Genomic DNA, 20,982 nt, shown 5'->3' with positions numbered 1-20,982 from the left:
TTGAGTACTTGAACACAGAGAGAACATTCATGACCCACATCTCAGCAAACAACCAACACAGGGATGAAATTATACATCAGGACTTAGTACTGTGCCCAGAAACAGACCTGTAGCCAGAAGCAATTGCATGTTCTCTATAGCCACACTCAGTTTCACCCTAGCTGCAGCTCTTTGGGCCAATTGAAGTTTCTGAGCACTTTTCAGTAGCAGCCCATGTAGAATACATTACAGTAATCCAAATGGGATGCAAACAAGACATTTGCCATTGTGGCCAGGAACAGGTGCAGCTGATAGACTTGAGCCCTGTACACACCGGCCATTAAGGCTGGCATGGGGGCAGAGTTGGAGTGTAGCATCCTCACAATGCACGCCCGACTCAGCCCTCCCCAGGGTGCTCTGATGTTGTACGCCATCAACATGGTGCATGGCATCATGGTGCACCTCCGGCGCTACATCCATATGATGCAGCACTAAAGGAGTGCCATATAGCCATGGCAACATGGCTATGGCACACTTTCAAAGGTGCAAAAGGGAGCCGCAGCTTCTTTTTGTGGCCTCAAAAGCCCCGATCAGGGCCATGGTGCAAGGTTGCCATGGTCCTAATCTGGCTAGGTGTCCTGCTGCCCATAAATTTCACCCTAGATTTTAGTTTCTTTATTTCTATGGATTTAGTATCCTTATTCCTCATTGGATTTCTTTTTTTATATGTCTGCAGTTTGTTCATTAAATCATAACTTGTCACAAATTGTGGTCACAGTAACATGCTTACATTCTCTCTAGCCATGTATATACAGTTTATATAGTAAAGTTATGGCTATGATCACAGCTGTAAGAAGGGTAGCATGCTGTGTTTAAATAACTGCACCACTTATGATTTTTTACCTGAAAGTCCTCTTCCAGGACCTATTGCCAGAAGAAACATTGCTAGTGGTAGACCTCTAACCATGGAATTTCTGTGGACATATCAGCGGTTATCATGCCACATATGTCTTCATTGTCAGCATAGCTGATTTCCACACATGAAGGCTGATTTCCAGTCCTTCATAAGCCTTCCAAAAAATTAGTCAGAATTGCAGGTAGGCTTGTACCTTTTGACCCAGCATATGCCTATGTCCTTTTGTGTTGTGATGGATAAGGATATTTTCTTTCAGTGTCCAAAAGAACCAAAGCCCTTTGTACTCAACCCATGGTTTTATGGCAGTTTCATGATAAGTTGAGAACAAGGGGAGGATTGGAGAAACATCTGGTTATGCTCCATAGCCAGACACAGACTAAGACCATCATCTATTGAAAACTCAGTGGATGCTTTTAGTCTGTGTTTGACTTTAGGGCATAGCCAGATGCTTCTCTACTCTTCACTCCAGTAGTCATTGAATGACCATTGTTGCAGCAGAACAATGATTCCTAGGGGTGGTGAATGAGAACCATAGCAGAGTTTTGTCTGCAGAACTCTTATGCTACACTGGACAATGTAGGGTGTCAGCCCATATCTAACTCTCTCTCTCTCTCTCTCTCTCTCTCTCTTAAAACAGGGGAATGAAGAATGAATAATCAGTTATTTATCTGCAGCATGCACAATGAGTTAAGTTTCTTTAAAAAGAGAAATAAAAATAACCATAATGTATATTATCTTTCCTCTAAAATCAGAACCATGTCTGAGGTGGCACTGTGGGGCCCAGTGGAAGGAGAAAAGAGTGAAAATTGCTCTCCTTTTCCTTTTCTCAAGTAGGAAAGTGGCATAACTCTGCTGTGGTTATCTCTGTCAATGGAAGAGGCCTTCCATTAGTAGAGTGTAGCAGAATGGAAATCAGTTTCACTTCCATGGTGTGAAGAGAACTCCATCTATAAAACTTCTATGTTCACTTATGGAAGCAGTGTTGCTCTCCTCTCACCCATTTAGTCTACACAGTCTTCCACATGTTCAGTCTGAATAGCTCTATTCAGGCATTATATATGGCACAGTACAGACCACCAAAAAACAGCGGCCTGCTGGCACCTTTTTTTCCTCCAGAGGGAAGCTGCAGCTGCCATACCACACGGCTTCCCTGTGGAGGAAAAAGAACCCAAGAAAAGCGGGTTCTTTAAAGTCACAGGGGCAGTGTAACAAGTGCGCCACTGGCGCCCTTGTTATGTAAGCACTGCGCAGCAACATGCAGACACTGCATGGCGCTTATGTAACAATGGTGATGACCATGTACACAAGGCACTGCCATTGTTATGCCTTACATACGTAGCAGGGTTAGGGACCGTGCAGTTGCTGCGTGGTCCCTAACCCTAGTATCAGCCCTGGTACGCCGCTTATTGGCAGTATGTACCAGGCATATATCTCCACTTTCAGTTTCATTGCTTTTCTCACAAGGAGAATAACAAATCTGAACAGAAGATTTCTGTTACCTTCAAAATTTTCTGCATAATCAGGAAGCCTAAATAAGCCAGGATTCTCAAATCACTCACAAAGATGCTTCTTCAGACTTGCCACTCTCCACGGGCTTGTCCACACCAGGGGAAAGTGCTGTACTCACCCCAAAGCTGGTTCTGGCAGTCTTCATAATGTACAACTCTTTCCAAGGAGATACTGGCCTTAACTCAACTCTGCTTTGAACTAAGCAAAGTTGGGGGAAAGCTCAGTGTTTCCCAGAAATCCCAGAGTGATCGTGTGTTCTTTTGATATGTGGACAGCTGGATTGGGTCTGATTTGGGCCAATCCATTTCCCACACACCAAGCCACACTATCCCCCTTCCTTGCACTGAGCAGCACAGGGCAAAGTTTTGCCCTATTTTTGGCACACCCACTTCTTTGCAGGCAGGAGCTTCATGTAGCGCTTCTGTTGAGGACAGAAAGGAGCACCCAGACATATGATCAACAAGGAGAAGGTTGCTGTATCCACTTCTTCTTGGTTGCAGGGATGCTCTGTTCTGACCCCAGCAGAAATGATGATACATCAGGCAGGCTCTTCCAGGGAGCTCCTGTTTGATTATCATGCATACCAACACCTGAAAGTTATAATATTATTGCATATTACTTTTCACATCTGAAAAACTGAAAATAGTCAAGCCAAGTATAAAACCTCTTGGGAAAATATCCATTTTTTCCCTCAGTTTTCCATAAAAGCTGTAATTCATTGGGAGTGGATAATCACCAGCGACTTCCCTGTGAAGCCAATACAGACACCACATCACAGAGGATGAATGAATACTGAATGATACATTACACTTATACAAATGTGTGTGTAGACAATAGTCACTCCAAGCCCTGCAGAAAGAAACATTTGGCAGAGTGCTCTCATTGTACAATGGTTCGGCCTCTTAAATTTTGGCAAAGCTGGGCTGGCACGTGTAGGTTTTAATTTTTGAAGACAGGAAAACAAATATCTGTAATGAGAAGACATTAAATAATGACAAGAGGCTTTCTCAAAGAAAATTAAGCAGGAAAAGCTAGTTATGTTTGGGATGCATTTGTTCTGGAGCAGAATTTCAAGGAACATGGAGGAAGACATAGAAAATGGAGCAATTATCAAAGATCTGCTCCTCCATCACCAGAAGCATAATTGCTTTCTGCTGATGGTTGAGAACCCAGAGCTTGGGAAAGTTACTCATCCGTACTACAACTCCTAGCAAAGTTATATTCTCTCTCAACATATTAAAGTAAAAATATACATCTTATCCCTGCAGAGACAGATTCTAGATACAAGGCAATGTAGTTCTGCAACTGGTAAGGTTTTTTATTATTATTTTGCTTCACTGTATCTCGAAAAGTCAATTATTTAGTAGAAATATCTATTATATTTTAAAGCACCTTGTTACTATCTGTCACCCTTATTTTGGCAAGGTCTCCCATTTTCAGCTGGCAGACTGAAGAAGCTCATTGGATTGTTAACTCTTTTTTTTAAAAAAAAAATCTTGTATGGAAAATCATACCTATTTCTACACATTTTTTCCAAAATAGGCAGCTTTTTCTGTGCATTTTCCCTTTGACTAAAGTGACTTTGTGAATATCTTTTATACATATATGCATTTTTTCATATGCTTTGTTTTTATACATACAAATATTTGAACATGATTTTGATGTTGTGTAGATCACATCACAAGCAGGGATTTGCATAGATTTTCAATTCTATGTTCAGTTCCTGAAAACCCAAACAGCATTAATTTGGTGTTACAATAGAAGGCCAATACATTTTTCATTTATCGTTTTTCTACTATGGCTAGGCCCATTCTAACAGTCAAGGATGTTTTACAGGTTTCAGAAGAATTTATTCAAGATTAAATGGTTTTAAAAAGGGTATGCGTGTGCATTTTCTTCTGAAGACAACAAGACAGGCTGTCCTGGGGAATAAGTGTATGATTTAAAATGTAAGTTGTGTTTTGTTGGGTGACTGCCTCCTCACTTTTTTCTTAATTGTGCCTCTGCTAATCAAAACCTGAGTATGACTAGCTTTTAATGTATACATTTTTGAGAATCCCCATGGAATCAGCTTGTTAACTGTGGCACTAGCAGAATCCAATTATGCGCCCCTTCATCAATATTTGAAGGCTTATTTTGCTTTCAACACTTCTAGCATTATTTCCCCCCTCCTAACAAAAGTATTCTTACTTATATCATTTGTGCAACCTGAGGATGTGGACAGAATCCTTGGAGAAGTGAAAGCCACCACATGCATACTGGACCCATGTCTATTTTGGCTGTTGAAAGCAGCAGAGGGAGACTTGAAGAGTGAGGCCCTTTACAGACGGGCTCTTGAGGTGACCCCATCACGTGCTAGGGGTTGGCCGGGGACCTAGTGTCCACACTGACCTCACCCCTAGCACATGATGGGGGCGTAATAATAGCGGCACCCTATACACACAGGCACCGCCATTATTACGTGTCGGAAGCATAGCGTCCGCATGTCACATGGCGCTTATGATGTCGCGAGTGCGCCATTGGCGCCTCGCGGTGTCATAACCGCACCATGGGAAGAAGCGCCATTTTGGGGCTTCTTTTTTGCTCAGTGCGGGAGCCACGCAGTTTGGCTGCTATAGCTCCCTCGTGGAGCAACGAGCAGCGCCAGCAGACCGCCACTTTTAGGCGGTCTGTAACGCGCCTGAGTAAGGGAAGTAATGAATGCCTCACTACACCAAGGCAGGGTCCCAGCTTGTCTAAAAGAAGCTCTGGTGATGCCACTACTGAAAAAAAATCTTCCCTAGGTACCACCAGGTTGGAAAACTATGAACCAATTTCCAATATACCTTTTTGTGCAAGGTGTTGAAACTTGTGGTGGTTTCTTGGGAGTTCTTGGATGAAATGGATTATATACATCCATTTCAATCTGGCTTCAAAACTGGATATGGGACAAAGACAGCTTTGGTCACCTTGGTGGATGACCTACGCAAGAAACTGGACAAGGGGAGTTGGTTCTGCTGGACCTCCCTGTGGCTTTCTATACCATCGCTCATGGGTTGCCTCTCTGGAATGGGGCTTGGGGGCTCTGTTTTACAGTGGCTTTGGTCCTTCTTGGAGGGGTGGATCCAGAAGGTTATGCTAGTCCCTCGGGGCTCAGTTCTCTCTGCTGTTCAATATCTACAGAAAACCAGTAAGAGAGGTCATCTGGGGTTCAGCGTCTCCAGTATGCTAATGACACCCAACTATATCTCTCCTTTCCATGTCACTCCAAGGAAGCTGTCTCTGTACTAACCAAGTGTCTGCTGTCAGTAATAGACTAGAGGAGGGTGAACAAATTGAAACTTAATCCAGGCAAGACAAAAGTGCTCCTGGCCAGTCAGAAGACAGATCAGGGAATTGACATTCAGCCTATGTTGGATGGGGTTACACTCCCCCTGAAATTTCAGGTTCACAGCTTGGGCATGCTTCTGGATTTGGATCTGGATACCCAGGTCTCAGCTGTGGCCAGGAATGCATTTGCACAATTAAAACTAGTGTGCCAGCTGCATCTATTCCTTGAGAAATTGGATCTGGCTATGGTTCCATCCTGTTTGGACTATTGTAATGCACTTTACATTGGGCTGCCCTTGGAAACTTCAGAGGGCCCAAAATGCTGTTGCCAGTTTGTTGACAGTCTGCTCATTACAAGGATTATTTCACTTACTTGCTGAAACAGCTGCACTGGCTACTGGTCCATTTCTGGACAGAAGTCATGCCCTTTGATGCCTTAAACAGCTTGGGGCCAGACTATCTGAAGGACCATTATCTCCCTATGCAAGCTAGTCTGAGTTTTAAGGTAGGCAGGAGAGGGCTTTCTCTCAGTCCCACCACCTTCACAGGTGCAGTTGGTGAGGACAGGTGAAAGCCTTCTCCATGGCTGCTACCAAACTGTGGAATTCCCTTCCATGAAAAGTCAGGTTGGCCTCCTCACTGCTCTCTTTTCACTGGCAGCTGAAGACATTTTTAGGCAGGCATTTGGTGGATAAATTTTACTTCTGTTGTACTGTAAATATTTTATGGTTTTTACTTGTTTTAACTATGTATTTTAATTTATGTTTTCATATTAATAATATTTTAAAAAATACTTTTGTCATCAGTGTTTTTATTTCTGTCTTTGTAAATTATTGTAACCTGCCTTGAAGCCTATTGTGGGGAAAAGGTATGATATAAATCTTTGAAATAAACAAGTAAATAAATATGTTCAGAATAATGTTAAGCACAGAAAATCAGTAATCTGTTTGGGACTACTGATAACTATCCCTGATCTCACTGAGATTGAAAATGTTTGGCCAGGTTATGTCTCTCCTATGTTCCCACATAAAATGATGCCACATGTATTGAAAATGAGCAAGTAATGGCTTAAGTCATAGAACTGAATGATAAAAATGTACCTAATTTCTAAATGTTTGCGTTAGGAGTGTTTCCACTCCTTTCACCAAGAGACTTACTGGGAACTTTAAAAATACAGTACTCTTTGCATGCCCAAACCAACCAAGCTTTTCATTATATAGCCCTATATAACTTGTGAGCAATGAAGTGTATTCTAGCCTCTGGGCATCACTGACTTGTGCAGCCCTGCAAGAAATAATACTAAAGAGAGTTTGTGGTAATACGAAAAGAGTGGCAAAAAGGACCTTTGAGCTGATTTTCCATCCATTCATGTTTGCTTTTCTCACTCCCTTTGCTGCTCTGATGGACCAAGCCAGGGGGTTGAAAAACTGTATCCTTTGAATTGTGTGAAAAATGAAAGATGTGGTGTTAGATTCCCCCCCCCCCCAGAAATAAGCCCTCACCCCTGTATTGGATCATCCAAAGAAAATAAGGAAATATATTTTTTCCTCTTCTATAAAGGCAAACCTAACCTCAAGCCAAATACTGGCACCACTTTTATCTCCTGTCTTTCAGCTTCTCTCCCCCTGCCTCCAACTCAATTAGATCATATGAGCACAGAATATATATTGTGAAAATATGGATCTTCTATTGCTTAATTCCTTTACAGTCGCTTGAATATGCACATGAAAATGTCAGTCTCATTCTCATTGCAATCTTCCACATGCTACAAGCTTTCTCTTCCTGTCCTGGGGCCCTTTCACACTAGATATTTGTAGCACAATGATTCCACTTTATCTTTCATGGTTTTGTCCTATGGAATTTGAAACCCTTGGGCGAGTCACACTCTTACAAACTTCCTTTGAACAAATTTTACCAAGAAAACCCCATGATAGGTTTTCCTTAGCATTGCCATATGTCAGAAATGACTTGAAGTCACACAACAATAACAGAAACAACAACAATAAAAACAAAACCAACCTTGAATTCTCAGCCAAAAATTCTCTGCAGTTCTTCTCAGCAAACTACAAAACCTATAATTCCATAGGATGCAGCTGTGGCACTTAAAGTGGAATCATAATGTTATAATAAGGGAGCCCTGGTGGCACAGTGGTTAAATGCCAGTACTGCAGCCACAAGGTTGTGAGTTCAATCCCAGGCAGGGCTCCATTCTTTCATAGGCCCAATACAGATGGGCCCTTTGTGGTATAGCAGCAGCGATACTAGGTTAGGGACTGCACAGTTCCTAAACTTAGTATGGAGTGGCTGTGTAACAATGGCGGTGTCCCATGTACATGGGCATCGCCATTGTGACATGAGCACCGTGCAGCATCTGCACGGTGCCACACGCCACAGTGGCACACTCGTGACGTCTGCCCTGCGGTGCAAAAAGAACCTGGTTTTTCCGGGTTCTTTTTACTCCAGAGGAAAGCTGAGCAGTTTGGCAGCTTTGCCTTCCTTCTGGAGGGAATTTGGCCACCAGCAGGCCTCCCCTTTGGAGCATTCTGTACCACACCATCGTTTAGTAAAATGAATACCTAGCTTGTTGGGTGCAATTGTCTTATGCATGGTAATAATAATAATAATAATAGGTTTTATTTATATACCACTCAATCACTGGGAATCCGAGCGGTTTACAACAGAGGGGATAATAGACAGTAAACCACTTAGGGACTGCTAGTACATTGATAAGCAGTATAGAATTGCCATATAATTGTGTAGTGTAAAGGGCTCGCTGGTTCTATTGAATGAGTGTGTGTGTGTGTGTGTGTGTATGAACATATGTGCAATATATGGGTTGGGTGACAATATATGCTTTAGGTCTGATTCAGTCAATTTTGTGAGAGAACACACACCTCCAACATGTAACTTCTAGAGGGTTCCTAGAAGGGAATGTAATTTGAGCCAAAACAAAACCAAACAATAATCCTGCTCTTATACCTTTAGCCCTGCAGCAAAAGATTACAAGGGTGTAATTACTGTGGTGTAGTGATTTGTGTGTTGGACAATGACTTGGGAGACCACCATGAAAACCTGCTGGGTGGCCTTGGACAAAAAATGGTTGCCCGACTCAGCGGGCAGACCATTTTGCCGCTAGAAGCAGCTGGAACTATAAGCCCCAGTGTGCACTGGGGCTTGCTCCGGCTCCCTATTGATGCGCAGAGTGGATGTGGCAGTCCCATCGCTCCGTGACGCTCTGGGAGCCGGGCTCATTGGTACGGAACTTCCGGTCCTCCAGGGCTGCCCATTGGTTGGGTGGCCTTGGAGGAGGGGCTCCGCACAGCATGCAGTATGGGCGGGGCCTAGGCCTATTTAAGTCCACATTGCCGGCCCCAGCCCTCAGTTGGCGCTTGGCTGCGAGCAGAGCGGAGCCAAGCTGAGGAAGGGAGAAAGACTTTGAGCTTCTCCTGCCCGCTCACCGCTGTTTTGTGGGTGTTTTTTCATCACAACTTTGGCGGCAGCATAGGCCAGGATCTGCACGTTGTTGTACCAGGGCTATGGAGCTCTGGTTTGGGAGCCAATAGGTACCCGGGGGCGAATAGGAAAGGCGTTTGGCCATTGCGGGGGCCAGAACATGGGAGGAAAGTGCCTCAGAGGAAGACAATGGCAAATGCTCTCTGAACAAACTTTGCCAAGAAAACCCCATTATAAGTTTGGTTTAGGGTCACCATAAGTAAGAATTGACTTGAAGGCACACAACAGCAGCAACCAGCATGTCTTTATTCCTTATTCATTTGAACTGGTATATGCTTCTTTCTGCAGTTTCATTATGCTTTATCTAGTTTTATTTTAACAGCTACATGGTGGGATACATTGTGGACCTCACCACCCTGAATCACTCATCCTGCTTGTTCTCTAGTCATGGTGGCTGGGAAAATATCACTATTGTAATCCAAAAATAACCCTTCCTATTTCTAGTTGTGAGTCACTTTAAGGTGTCTTCGTATGTCTGAATGGTCTTTTAGATTAATAAATAAGCAGGCTGGTGGCCCATGCATGTGCATGTGCACACATATGTGCTTACCTGTGTGTCTGACAAGTGTGTGAGAGAGAAATGTATGGTACAGGTAGGATGAGATGGAACTTTGGGCCCATACAGACAGGCCAGAATAAAGCTGCTTTGGGTCACTTTGGAGGTATACTGTTTAAATGATGCATGCATCCTAAAACTCCGGAAGTCACACCAAAGCCATGCTCCAGTATACCTCAAAAGTGACCCGAAGCAGCTTTATTTTGGCCTGTCTGTACGGGGCCTTTGTTGCCTTAATTAGAATATTGCCCAGACAAAGACTGATTGAATGTTGCTACTTCTTCCAGTGCCACAGCTTGCTGGGCTTCTGTCCATTACGTTATCCCACACTTTATAACTAAAGACAGAAAGAGTAGGAGAAAAGACTAAAGGCTGTTTTAAAACCCCAGAAATGACAAAACAAGGAGTTTTCATTAGAAAACAACAACAACAGCAACAACAAGAACAACTGTTCATTTTCTTTCATATGCAGTGATTTTAAGAAGATCCCTACTTGCCATTTTCAGTTGGTACTAAATGCCCAAGATGTTTAAGTTGCTTTAGATATCCTTGAGCCTCTTGTTTGAGGTCCAGTCTTGCTCCTTATAAACAAAGCAATCAAGACTACAAATAAGAAGAAAAAAAAGGAAGGGGGCACTCAGCAAAGTTAGAAAGTAGAGTATCTCTCTGTATGCATGTGTTTGATGCTTTCTTTTTTACTGATTGTGGGTGCTTCTGGACAATTTTCTGCAGACAGCATGGGGCTTCATTAAATATACTGGGTGGATAAATTTTAGCCAGCTTTGGGATGTCTGGAATTTCTATTGCACTCTTTCTCTCTCTCTGTCTCTCTTTCTCTAAGTTATATATTAAAAGAAATGGACAGAGTCTAAGAAGCAAGGATTAAGAAACAGGGACCTAATGTGGATGATGTAGCAATGGTGTCTCTGCACATAGGCCGCCTGATTTTCTGATTGCTGAATCCCTGCAGTCTTCTACACGGCCACTGATGAGAAGGAGTCAGGAACTCAGATAGATCAATGTCATGTTTAGGCAGGCTTGGAAAATAACACCTTTCTTTATAGAAATAACTGCCAGCTGAGAAACAAATATAAAATAGTTTGACTTTCACAGTTTAGTGAACCTTGGATAAAAGTAGGAAGGGTAATAAATAGATCACTTGGAGTGGATGGGTTCCATCTTGTGTTGTATGGTTGCTATTTGAATATGTATTGAATCCAGTTTTAGGTTCATGCAGAGGGTTGAAGGAAATCAGCTTTCCCATCCATTTTTCTCTACAGGAGATCCACAAATCATCCTGCAAGGATATTTTCCATAAATTTAGACATAGCTGTGTTGACTAACACTGAATTTGTAGTACACCAAGGGATCTTGTAGCACCTTTAAAACTAACCATGCGGAAGAAGTTGTAGCATTAGTTTTTGTAGATTTGGTCTGCATCTGAGGAAGCTGACCAAGTCTATGAAAGCTCATGCTACAACTTTTTCCAAACAGTTTCAAAAGTGCTACAAGATCACTTTGCATACTGATTTTCCATAAATGTGATTTTTCCATGACTTAGCCAAAGTAGACTTCAAGTAACACATATTCTGTATACCCGAAGACTTGATCTGACTCAAGGTATTAGTCATAGCTCTTCTACTTTTTTCTCTCTCTGGTCTCCTAGGACTCTCAGTAGGAGCCAGTTTCATTTGATTGGTTCTGACACCCTTCACCTTGTTGTGCAGAGTGTATCTTCCCCTTACTGCCATTCTAGTCACTCTACAGCTTGTTTCTTCATACAAGCACATGTGGTTTTTACTCACATTCAGTGTAGGGCCAATCCTACTCTTAAGCAGGCAAGCCAACTGCCTAAACTACGCAGGGTGTCATGAAATGATCAAATATTTAATTTGTTATTGTTGTAATTTTTACTACTAGTAATGCTAAGAGGCCCTTGTGGGATTTTCTGCCCCATATGCCAGCAAGAGAATAAATTCATTAGAGATGTGGTGCTGGAGAAGAATGCTGAGGATACTGTGGACAGTAAAAAGAACAAATAAATGAGTCCTAGAACATATCAAGACTGAATTTTCCCTGGAGGCAAACATGAATAAACTGAGGCTGTCATACTTTGGCCACATCATGAGAAGGCATGAATCATTAGAAAAGACAATAATAGTAGGAAAGGTGGAAGGAAGCAGAAAGAGAGGAAGACCACATGCTAGATGGATGGACTCAGTTAAGGAGGTCATGGTATGAATCTGCAGGAGCTTAGAAGAATAGTGGAGGATAGGGAGTTTTGGAGGTCTCTCATCCACAAGGTCATCATAGTCAAGAATGACTTGAGGGTGGTTCACAACAATTGCCAAAAATAACTTGGTTGGCAATGAAGACTAGGCACCTTGATGTGGATGAATGGGGAACACCATTTGTTTGTGTTCTTCCTCAGGAAGCAAAATGTCTAAGACTATTCATGCCACATTCCAATTGAATTATAATATACCCAGGAGTCTTTGGATTGTATCCATAATGGTGGAAGCTACAGAAAAATTGCCAATGCTAATAGCTTCACAGCTAATTTTTCAATATGATAATTTGAGCCTTTTTGTCTTAGAAAGAATCCCAAATGTTTGATAGTGACAGGATTTTTTTTAATTTTATTTTTATTTTTTGCTATTCTTAAGTAATTATGTACAATGAAGGTCCATAATTCTAAAATTTGTGGTAATTCCAGACTATCACACACCATCGTATATTGTAGTATACACCAGTGGCAATGCTACTTCTAGGGGTATTCCTAAATTATAAGTCTATTTTCCTCTTAGTAACGGCAAAAACAGCATAGGTAATAAGGATAGGTCATCCATTACTTCTAGACTGAAGGAACACATTGTTCAATCTTTTGAGGGTTTGCTGAGAATAAAACCTTAGAAGTGAATGTCTTTGCTTTTAAATTGATGTGACCTTCAGTCCAATATTGGGAAAAAGACAGGATATATATATATATATATATATATATATATATATATATATATACGCACACACACACACATACACACACACACAGAGAGAGAGAGAGAGAGAGAGAGAGAGAGAGAGAGAGAGGGAGAGAGGGAGGGAGAGTCATAAAGATAGTCTTACCACAAACACGATGATAATAAGCACAGCTTGCTTCAAAACTTTTATGGATACAAGAAACATCTGGGGGCGCTCGTTATGGGGCCAAGAGTTTCTCAGTTGTGCATGAAGGGGAAGGATCCAAGGAAGGGTTTCTTCTCAAACTCTTCTCCTTCCTTCCTTCCTTCCTTCCTTCCTTCCTTCCTTCCTTCCATGACTTGCTGTTGGATGAGACTCTGGAAATCTACTGCCTGGCTGATCCAGTGGGCAAATCCACAGCAGCAAGCAAAGTGAATGGGTGGGTAAAGACGGGAGCTTAGCCATTTGGTGCAGTGGGGGGAATGGTACATTGTTGTGGGAGCAGTCTGAAGTCTGGACCAGCTAGAGACAGGAGGACTTTACTTCTTTGCCCCCATGGTTAGGCCACTTCACTTGATAATTGTGGGAGGAACTTCCAAGAAGTCTGAACTTTAATAGCCCATCATGGCAGATTTGAGCTCTTGGTGGGCTTTTAAAAAATCTTTACCAATTGTATTTAGGAAATTTTGTGTATCATAATTTTTTTATTTTATTTTTTAATTTTCTGATTTTTACAATGGATATTAAAAAAGAGAGAGATATAAATTATGATACTACTAAGAAAGCATAGTCAGGCTCCTTTCTAAACCACTGGGCCTCAGTAAGATGTACTGGTGTTTTCTTCTCCCAATTGGTCCTGATTCAACAATAACAGTTCTGCTGATGCCATCTATTTTCATTCAGCTAGATGACAGGACAAAATTTGGGATGAATTCACAATCTTCTCCTTCCATGTGAGAGAAAATAATATAAGTGCTGAGGTCACACCTGAAGAACCTTGTCCATACATCTCTACTCCCACACCCAAATTCTCTATGATGAGCAGAACATTTGCAAGAGAGGAAGCAACACCATTTTCTGTCTTTGGCACTAGAGATCATTCATCGCTTTGATCATGTGAGGCATGTTAATGCCAGTGTGAAAGTGCACTGATCCTTTTTGTTGATATTCTGGAAGTGAAGAAACACTGGGGTTGATCTGGAAACATGGAGAACTGGCACAAAATTCCTTACTGTACCCATTACTTTATTTATATGTTTGCTTTATATACTGACTTTTTCATTGTGCAAGATTTATTGTTAAATTTAATATTTCAATGCCTATTACCTAAAAACAAGTTATATAAAATGCAGCTTAAAATGAACCTATAAATGCTAAAAAAATCTTATGTTTGAAGGAGAACTTCTATTGAGATGTGATCCAAGAACTTATTTAGCCAAAAAAAAAATAAAAAAAAACCCTTAAAATAATTTAACTTTAAAGAAAAACAGAGTTACATAAACTAATGTCTGTGAAATTAAATTGCACAGCGTCTTGTTTTGAGTGTTTGTAATGTTTCCTCCCATATTACTGGATCAATAATGTCCAAACCAGCAACTGAACACATCTGAAGAAATGCTTAGGCTAACATGGATTTTATCATCTTGTTCAAAGTATCTGTAATGTTATAAAACCCTAAACTATTGCAGATACCAGGGAAAAACATTTGAAACTGAAATCTCATCAACAATACCAACGAAAAGTCATTTTTTTTGGGAATTAAAACACACCAGGGGAAGAGGTTAGTGAAATAATTATTCACAAAGATTTCTATTACTCTTTGTACAATTTAATAATAATAATAATAATGATTTCTGTAACACACTCTACATAGGGCTACCCTTATGCCAAGTTCGGAAGATTCAACTGGTTCAAAATATGGCAGCCAGATTGGTCATTGGTACTTCCAGATTTGACCATATAACTCCTGTTTTAAAATCATTCCGCTGGCTGCCAATCAGCTTCCGGGCGCAGTATAAGGTGTTGGTTATTACCTTTAAAACCCTATATGGCTTGGGCCTGAGTTACTTGCAGGAACGCCTCTCCTGACAAAATCCGCCTCGCACTCTCAGAATATCTGGGAAAAATCTACTGGAAATACAATCTAACAGATTGCACACGACTTCCCAAAAAACTTTTACTGCCGCTGCCCCTAAACTGTGGACCAGCCTGCCAGAAGAGGTCAGTCTTATCACTACATTAGACGCCTTTAAGAAGGCAGTCAAGATGGAGCTCTTCCGGTGGGCCTACCCTCCTGAGCTTGATTAAGACATTCCCCTAGAAGAATACTCTTTGTATATAACCACTGGTGTATTTATTGGGACTGGATGTATTTATTGGAACTGTTGGATTTTATGATTGCACTGTATGTTTTTATCAGGTTGTACAGTCGGCCCTTCTTATACACGGATTTTTTATACAGGGATTTAAGCATACACAGTTTGAAAATGTTCCAAAAAAGTATAAATTTACCTTGATTTTCCATTTTTTATAAGGGACACCATTTTGCTATGTCATTATATGTAATGGGACTTGAGAATACACGGATTTTGTTATACACGGGGGACCTTGGAACCAAACCCCAGCGTATAACAAGGGTCCACTGTAATCCCGCATCAATCCATAGGGAGAGGCGGGGAAATATAAATAACATTATTATTATTATTATTATTATTATTATTATTATTATTATTTCCTCATGAAACAACAGATTCATAAAGAAACTGATTCTGCTACAGTTAGTTGGGATATCATGGCAGCAGATTAATTTGCTCTCACTGACTATCATGGCGCTGTACAGACAGGCCCTAGGGGGTGCCATCGTTACGTGCGAGGGGCGGCGCTTCCAGACGCAACTCACCCCTCGCACGTGATGAGGGCATCAAAATGGCAGTGCCCTGTACATACGGGCGCCGTCATTTTGATGTGATGGACGCATAGCATCCACACATCCTGGTGCCTTTGTGATGCCGCAAGTGCGCCATTGGTGCCTTGCAGCATCACAAAGGCGCCACAAGAAGAACCCGCTTTTTGCGGGTTCTTTTTGCTCCATGACAAAGAGTAATAGAAATCTTTGTGAATAATTCTTTCACTAACCTCTTCCCCTGGTGTGTTTTAATTCCCAAAAAAAATGACTTTTCGTTGGTATTGTTGATGAGATTTCAGTTTCAAATGTTTTTCCCTGGTATCTGCAATAGTATCCCACCTATGCAACCTTGTTTGGGTCTGTTATAGTTCAGAAGAGACAGAGATTCCCCAACTATGGGCTGAAACAGATGGCCTGGTAAGGATGGCTTGTGGCTGGCTTGGGAGCATGATGTTTAGATACATCACACCCCTGAGTTGCCCAGAAGCTGTACAGCAATTACACACTGGCCGGCTTCTGGGTGACTTGGGGGCATGACATTTAGGTGCCACATGCCCTGTAGCCAGCTCCAGCAGCAAAGGAGTGGCTTTTTTTCTGTCCCAAATAGGAATGGATATTTTCTGCTCCTATTTGGGGAGGATGCTGGCTGGATTGGGGACATAGCATGTAGTTGTTGCAGCCCCCACCTAGCTTTCTCAGGGGTAGCTTGAAACCACCCCTTCATGGCCATCTGTTTTGGCCCTAAGTTACTTGAATTGTATATTAACAGGGGAAATAAAAATACCTAATGGGACTATATGTCCTGAGGGAACCCTCTCACAAATCCCTTGTCTTAAAACTCTAAAAGGGGATGTAAATAAATCTTGCCAATATTTTTGGTCAAAACAGGGTGTTTTTTTCCCCTTCAACCATAGTAAAACATTCTGTGAAGGATTCTCCAATTCCTACATGAGGCTTTGGCCATGGGAACAGACTAAATGCCAAGAAATTTGGGGGGAGGCAAGGTGGAGGGTCACGGTGGAAGAGTTGGTTGCATTTTCTGCCTTTTGCACAAGATGCCTGTTCAGAAAACTAATTTTTTTTCTGTTTCTGAAGCTAGGCAGACAAACACACAAACAGAAAAAAAGCATTGGCTGAGGGATCAGAGGGAAACAAACAACCTTGACTTTGGTAAAAAAAAAAAAACCCTTTACTAATTGACACAACAAGACAACAGTTATTGCTTTCCCTTCTTTGGTATATTTTAAAGAAATATGCAAAAGCCATTTTCCAAAATGCACAAAATCTGTATAAGTCTGACCGGTGTGTGTGTGTGTGTGTGTGTGTGTGTGTGTGTGTGTTCCTCTTATTTACATTGCAAAGGTGAATGAATTCATGATTTCAGTGGCTAAAATTGGATAAGTCAGATATTTGACTTCACACTTTTTTAAAGTGTGTTTATGAGTGTAGATATGCTACAATCTTGTGAAGTGTTCATGGGCTACTGTATTACACCTGTATTATATGTCACTGTATTATTGTTTATTTCTTTATAATGGCCTAATTAAGATGAAACATTAAACTCTTTTTTCTATTATCTGAATTTTGTGTTGAATAGTATCTTGCACAGTCCTAAAAATACACTTAATGAAGATCAGTGGTCATTGGAGAGTCAGTGTGCTGTAGTAGTTTGAGTGTCGGACTAGGATTCTAGGAGACGAGGGTTCAAGTCCGCACTCAGTTGATGGACCCACTATGTGCCCTTGTCTATGACAAAAGTACTGGCAACCCCCCCCCCCCCCCCCCTGCCAATGACTCCTAAGAAAATGCCATGGAAAAACAAGAAGGAGGATGAGCATGAGGAGTTTGTTGTGTTCCTCAAGTCATTCCCGACTTATGGCAACCCGAAGTGGGACCTATCATGGTGTTTTCTTGGCAAGTTTATTCAGAGAGGATTTGTTATTGCAGCCCTCTGATGCTGAAAGAGTGCGATTCACTCAAGGTCACCCAGAGGGTTTCATGGCTGAACCAGGAATCGAACCCTGGTCCTAGCCCACCACTCAAACCACTACACCGAGCTGGCTCTCTGGTGGTAGTAGTAGTAGTAGTAGTACTAGTGATAGTAATAGCAGTTGTCAGGGGTGTATCTATGGAGGTGAAAGGACATTGCCCACAAAGAAGAATTCCAACACTACATAGAATTTTTCTTCACTTTTCAAATTTCCAGCACTGCAGAGGGAGTGAGAGAAAGAGATAGATGGACAGATGGCCGCACAGACACACAGATTGAAAATCATTCACACCTAGAACTAATTTTTCTGTGTTCACACATTATCTTGGTAATTTTGCCTACTCCTTTCCTTTAGATGCATAAGTTGTATTTCTAAATGCTCAACTGAGGTTCTATGTCACTACAATCCTAGAAGTCTGGGGAATGAAGAAAAATGTAATGAGATGAGGCAGAATTATTATTGGGGGGGGGGGGACAATCCCCCCCCCCCCCGCAAATAGCTGCATCAAGTTTCTTTTTGTCTCTGTGTAAATAGCTGAACCTATGAAGTCACTGAACACCAAGGATTTTTTTTTCTAATTTTTCTTTACCTCAAGGGGGAAGATAACTGCACCATTCAAAACACTCTATCCAGGTTTTTGGAGTCATTTTTTAAACTCAAATTTCTAGACTTGTATATGAGTATATATAGCATTTATTTAAATAATTTACATTCTCTGGTATAATGCCTCAGAGCTATTTAGCATATGATTGTCTAGTATGTGTGCATGCATACACAGAGAGACACAGATGTCCTGCTGTGTTGAGATGTGTGCATGATATTACAGACAAAAAGTACCATGTTGAGCTGTGTGCAGAACATTACAGACAAAAAGACCCCTGCTGCTTGCACCACTTATTTATGGGAAGTTGTTGATATAATGGGGAGAGGGAGGTAGAGACCTGGCTGAATAGCTTTATAGAAAGAATATGCATCCCAGAGGCCAAGTGCTGAATCCATAGTGTATTAGCCTTTGGCCCATGCTGTATAAAGGTGGATATCACTTGACACTGGAGTTGTGTGTCTGCAGAACAAACTTTTGGAAAATTGCAGAAAAGTCATGATAGTATTTTTCTTGTTAAACAACTCTTGTTTCTTCAAGGCTACCTTCTTTGGGGGTATCATGGTCTGTGAAATCCCACTCTGTGTCCTCGGCAAAAGATGAAGAGGTTTAACCGTTTCAACTGTCCAAACTATTTCACACAATTTAATGTTTACATCCCTAGTTGTCTTTATCTCAAAGTTTAGAAACCATTTCTCTCACCGAGACATAAAGATGGGGAACAGAATTTGAAGTGTTGATTTTCATCTTTCTAGTTATCATAGAATCTCCCCCCACCAACAAAGTTTAGTGGCCTGTTCTGAACTTGATGATCTATTGAACTATGGAGTTACGTTGTACTTTGCTGGTTTCTACTACTACTGTGTGACACTGTCATAATGAAATAAAAATGAAGCTTTCAAACAACCTCTTCCTCCTTCTGGGAGAATGAGTGGGAAGGAAGGAAAATGAAAACTCTGACCTTGGCTGCATAATGTGATGTTTGTTGTAGAAGATATTCTCTGACTTGGTAGATAAAACATGTAACAAGAGTATCCACCCTAAATAAACTGCTTACAGAAAAAAGCTGATAGCACCTTAGAAGAGAACACCAACTTTAAATCTAGGACTCTTTCATGCAACACAATGATAGCACTATGATTCTGCTTTAACTGCTGTGGTTCCATCCTATGGAATTGTGAGAGTTGCAATTTAAGGGAAGGGCCTTTAAGAATCCTTAGCCTGAGAGCTCCTCTAGTGCCTCTGAGTAAACTATAAATCCCAGGATTCCACAAGTTGCAGCTATGGCAACTAAAGTTAAATCATAGTGCCTTAATTGTGTAGGGCTCCATATGTTGAACATTTAATTTGTGTTAAGATTCTAATTTAAGACAATAAATTTTTAGCAGACTAAAAATAATTATTTTCATCTAAAAAACATTGGATATCATTTACATTATAAAGCTGACTTATGGAACAGAGACAATTGAATGAATCTGCTTTGTTTCATCTGTGGGTAGGCAAAATGTCACCTTCCAGACATTACTGGATTGCAACATAAAGTAGCTGTTAGGAATTGTGGAAACTGCAGTCCAAATTCTGGTATGCTGTACTTTGCTCATGAGAGCCTGGAAACCTAGAGTTAAATGAGAATCTATGATAAATGAATCATTAAGAACTATGCCATGGGTGGACATTTAATGGGAGCCATAAGAACACAATTTTCAATTGGTTTGCAACTGGCTGGGAGTTGTGGGGGGGGGGATTAAATCATCCAATTCATGAGGGGCGAGCTTCATTTGCACACTCATCCTATGGCTAGTTTTATTTTTTTAAATAAATAAATAAATAAATAATGCACTTACTAATGGTTCATTTAGCAACACAAATAGGTTGACTCTTAAGAGATTCTTCACAGCCTGGAATTATGTTTACTGAGGCATCAGAGATTCAGCATTTCTGCAAGGTAACACATATAAATGGATTAATCTATTAGTTTTGCTTCCTTCCACTTTAAGTTCACTTTTAGCTTTCATTTTACTGACTTTAAAAAGACATTTGCACATTTCAGTAAATTTTTATGAAAGATGTTATGTGTTGCATGTTACGTATGTGCATACACACACATGGACACACACTGAAATAATGCAAACGTATAGTACTTTATCTGTTACTTTCAGGACTTCTGGTTGCAATGTATAAGCTTTGAAGACTTTTAAATAAGATCCCTGCAGATCAGTTTTCTAATTGTTTTATAAGTATTGATTTTTATCCATATTCCAATTGGTGACATTCTTGCAAACAAGCTAGTGAAATGTGGGCTAGACAATGTAACTGTTACATGGAGTTGTAATTGGTTGACTGGCTGAACCCAAAGGGTGCTCAACAATGGCTCCTTTTCAGCCTGGAGAGAAGTGACATGTGGGGTCATACAGGGCTCTGTCCTGGGCGCAGTGCTGTTCAACATCTTTATCAATGAGTTGGATAACAGAATTGGCGCTATACTTACCAAATTTGCAGATGACACTAAATTAGGAGGAGTAGCTAATACCCTTGAGGACAAGATCAAACTTCAGAATGACCTGAATAGATTAGAAAGCTGGGCCAAAGCTAGCAAAATGAATTTCAACATGGAGAAATGTAAGGTACTGCACTTAGGGCAGAAAAATGAAATGAACAGATATAGGATGGGTGACACCTGGCTGAATGAAACTATGTGTGAAAGGGATCTGGGAGTCCAAGTAGAACACAAATTGAACATGAGTC

The 20,982-nt window shown here is 41.0% G+C and overlaps 1 long non-coding RNA gene across 1 annotated transcript; it reads right to left on the bottom strand.

The window, feature by feature from the left end:
• Positions 1-1,486: 1,486 nt before the first annotated feature.
• LOC121923192 lies at positions 1,487-20,187 on the bottom strand. Its single transcript, XR_006102328.1, has 3 exons — positions 20,082-20,187; positions 4,045-4,127; positions 1,487-3,372 (listed from the first exon to the last, which is right to left on the bottom strand). It is a non-coding gene; the product is annotated as an uncharacterized LOC121923192 (long non-coding RNA).
• Positions 20,188-20,982: the final 795 nt, after the last annotated feature.

Source organism: Sceloporus undulatus, chromosome 2, assembly GCF_019175285.1.
Source record: "Sceloporus undulatus isolate JIND9_A2432 ecotype Alabama chromosome 2, SceUnd_v1.1, whole genome shotgun sequence".
NCBI classification, from domain to species: Eukaryota; Metazoa; Chordata; class Lepidosauria; order Squamata; family Phrynosomatidae; genus Sceloporus; species Sceloporus undulatus.
This window is presented reverse-complemented; position numbering and strand designations above follow the sequence as displayed.